The 3,505-nt window shown below is 36.4% G+C and overlaps 1 long non-coding RNA gene across 1 annotated transcript; it reads right to left on the bottom strand.

Moving 5' to 3' along the window:
• Positions 1–410: 410 nt before the first annotated feature.
• Positions 411–3,505, bottom strand: LOC117106215. The gene is made up of 3 exons (XR_004445017.1): positions 3,455–3,505; positions 3,100–3,181; positions 411–1,645 (listed from the first exon to the last, which is right to left on the bottom strand). It is a non-coding gene; the product is annotated as an uncharacterized LOC117106215 (long non-coding RNA).

Genomic DNA, 3,505 nt, shown 5'->3' with positions numbered 1-3,505 from the left:
TACGTCCCTGGTACCCGACAGCGGCTGCCTTTGTATCTTCACTTGTCTTCAATTTGCATTCAAAGGGTACATTGCTGCATAGCCAACTGTCGGGATATACCTTCATATGACTACTCATACAACAGAAAAAAACGTCGCATGGAGTTAGTTAGATCTAAATGGAAAAAAACGATGTATTTCAGCAAATATTAAAACATTTTTGTTTTATTTTAGGCCTTCTTCAAAATACCTATGCCACAGCAGTTGATTTTTTTTGCCGTAAAATCAAAATAGTTTCATCCATGCCGACTTGCAGATCGGTTAGCGTGAGCCCTGACTGAACTCCGCAGAAACATCACATCGATCTTCGCATAGCGAGGTAAAACAAAATGTCGGAAAACTTTTCTTTGAAGCATGCGCATTTGCATAAATGTCTACACACATACGCACACACATACTACACACAATAAAAAACAAAGGAAAAACAGTGAGAGTGATTACAATAGTTCCTATTGCATTACATGCATAGGAACTAAAAAGGTAAGATGAGATACTGTACCGTACTATACTAACAAAAAAGTAACCATTGTGGGCAGGCTATCACAATTTGCTTAGAGAGCGATCTTTGATACATCGCATTTGCATTCACCATAATTGGAAGGAACATCGAAATAGAGGTATTCCTTATTAGTTTTCGAATTATCATCAACGGTTTGCAATCTGTATTTTAAAATTTCCAACAAACCTCCCCCCCCCCTCAATTATTGGCTATGCTACCCCTAGCCCACTTGCAGTGACATCTTATAAGTTTGGCCTAATTTTCATACTAAAATCAGCGATTTGCAATGTTCTACAAAATTCACAATAACCTTGTTGCAATTGATATTACCAATTTAAACTCAACAAAACTGTACAGCTTTATCTCACACCAGCGATGGCGCCATATTTCTGCCGACAAGGGTCCGAAATGTTAGACGGAGGGGTCCAAGGCAGGGGAAGAACGAAGCCTCGGTCGACGGCCCGAAATAAAAACTCCCGTGTGGGTTCACGGGGTGAGTTTTTTATGGCTTAGTATTGTCCAAAATATGCTTTTAGACTACATTAGTAGGAATTGGCATCAAAATAAACGTTATTTTGATAGGAAAATTATCATCATCATCATCATCCTTTAATAATAATAATATTATTATTATTATTATTATTATTATTATTATTATTATTATTATTATTATTATTATTATTATTATTATTATTATTATTATTATTATTATTATTATTATTGGTTTTTATTCGACGACCTAGTTGTGCTTCGGACGAAAGGGGCCTGTCCTGTCTGACGGGGGCCTGTCCTGTCTGACGGGTCCCCAACTGGCGCCACCACTAGCCATCACTAATCATCATTAAATCCAAACGAATTGGCTTTTCTACCACAAGCTACATATCCAACTGCCTAAATGTTCAAATTATTTGACCAAAAAAAATGTGGCATTAGCTTTTTAACGTACAGTACGCCTCAATTTTAACTAATTATTTCGAACTTCTGCCCCTCTGGCACACGTTGCTGTCTATTTGTTGGTCTGTTTCCAGATCGTGATTTTATTACTGTCTTGATTACTTGGATGATAAATAGAAACAACCAGGAACAACACGAAATCCATGAAGCCGTCTGAAAATTATAGAAAATGTGTACATTATTAATCAAATGAGGTACACGTAACAAATCAGACCCGTAGCGTGGGTGGGTTAAGGCGGTTGCGACGAACCGTCCAAAAGATAAGGTCCGCATTCAAAAACTAAGAATTGATATTCGTAGATATATTTACATTGTTCTCCATAGTATCGGATATCATACAAGCCAGAAGTATTTCAAGTCGGCATTTATTAAGCTTTCCCAGCCAACAATATTATGTTATTGTATAATGGTTTCTATGGAAAGGGTTAACTTCCACTGAAACGAACCTCCCACAAATTAAATCGGTTACGCTATGGGCCTGCAAACTCTTATTAATTATTTATTCAACATTAATCATCGACACTGCTATTACATATGTGGTGATACAAAAATACAAGCACAAACGACACCGGCTCATCAGGCCTGTGATGAAGCAGCAGAAGAAAAAAAATAAGACACCTATCAATTCCGCATTAGCGCAAGGTCCCCGAAACTCTGCATTTGCTTTGAACCCAGGAAATAATAGGTAATGCGTCTACAGACTACATAACTTCCTGTTCGCAGGGGTTCCTCATGATTTGGCCGATGATGGTCTGAAGGGATGAATTTGAGGGCTATTCCCCGACGACAACGCAAGATGGCATCGGGCGTTGCTCAAAACCTCTCGAAAGTGATCTTGCAATTCGCCCTCCAAACACCACACATGTGCTCAATGCGGGCACCAGAATTTAGTAACCTTAGGCTATAGACATGCGGTTCTTCATTAAGCCAGTGATTGTGCAACAACATAACATACGGTAATGTATTTGTCCTTTATGATTTCAGCTTACAAAATAAAGTGTGTCGAACATAACATGCTAGTAGTTGATGTGAGTTAACGATTAGCACTTCGGCAGAGAAGCAGCTCCACAAAATAATGAGCTAAGTCGAGTGAAAATATAAATTTCTGGATAATAGTAATATGAATTCCATCCCAAAACTATCTAACTATATTTAAATTAACCAGGACATAATTAGTAAATTATAATAGTGTAATGAATCCCCAGTGTCGAATAGAGTAATAAAAAATAACTTAAGAACTGTTCAATAAACATACAATGCTGTAGTATTTTTTAAATATTCAACTTAAGCTTCTGATGTAACCACTGGGTGTGTACTGAATGAAATGACCTTCGAATAATATTTTTGTTCTTTGTTTTCTGTTATGCCAAACTGTTATACGTTATTGCGTATCGGTTTTTGTTTTGTTTTTTTTGTTTTTCTAAAAAGGTGAAAGCCTGTCGTTCCCGTGTAGAACATGTCCTCCTTAGACAGTGACCTGATAGCTAAAGTGCTAAAGTGTTAGGTCTACTTTATAACAGTTTCCTTTATTCTGTCTTCGAATCGACTTGTCAATTGGTATTGTGTAATGAACATGCTTTAGTAGTAACACATGATTGCAAACTTACCTTGGCACGTTTGAGACGGTTAATAAAGTTTATACCATCAACATCTGAAATGTCTGTAAAAATTCTGAATCCTTCGCATGGGCTACAAGATTAACCACACAGTTTTCAAGTTATTTGATGTAATTAAACAACACGTCATAGAACACCAAAATTCAAAAAAAAAAAATTAAAAAGGAAGCATTTGTACATATGACAATTAAAATCACATTTACAATGGTTCGCAGGGACTACAAGATTAAACACATACCGTAAAGTTTTAAAAGCTGTGTGACGTAATTGTATACACCAGAATATACAAACATATATTAAAGGAATTACTATCTATTTCTATGCATTTAAACCAACTTGAACATACCTTTCATCAGGTATAAAATCTGGTTCTCGCAGTTCATTACATAATTTACGG

The sequence above is a fragment of the Anneissia japonica genome, unplaced genomic scaffold (assembly GCF_011630105.1).
Source record: "Anneissia japonica isolate Jap-2015-1 unplaced genomic scaffold, ASM1163010v1 scaffold42009_len4890_cov86, whole genome shotgun sequence".
NCBI classification, from domain to species: domain Eukaryota; kingdom Metazoa; phylum Echinodermata; class Crinoidea; order Comatulida; family Comatulidae; genus Anneissia; species Anneissia japonica.
Note: the sequence above shows the minus strand (reverse complement) of the source record. Positions and strands in the feature narration are given on the sequence as shown.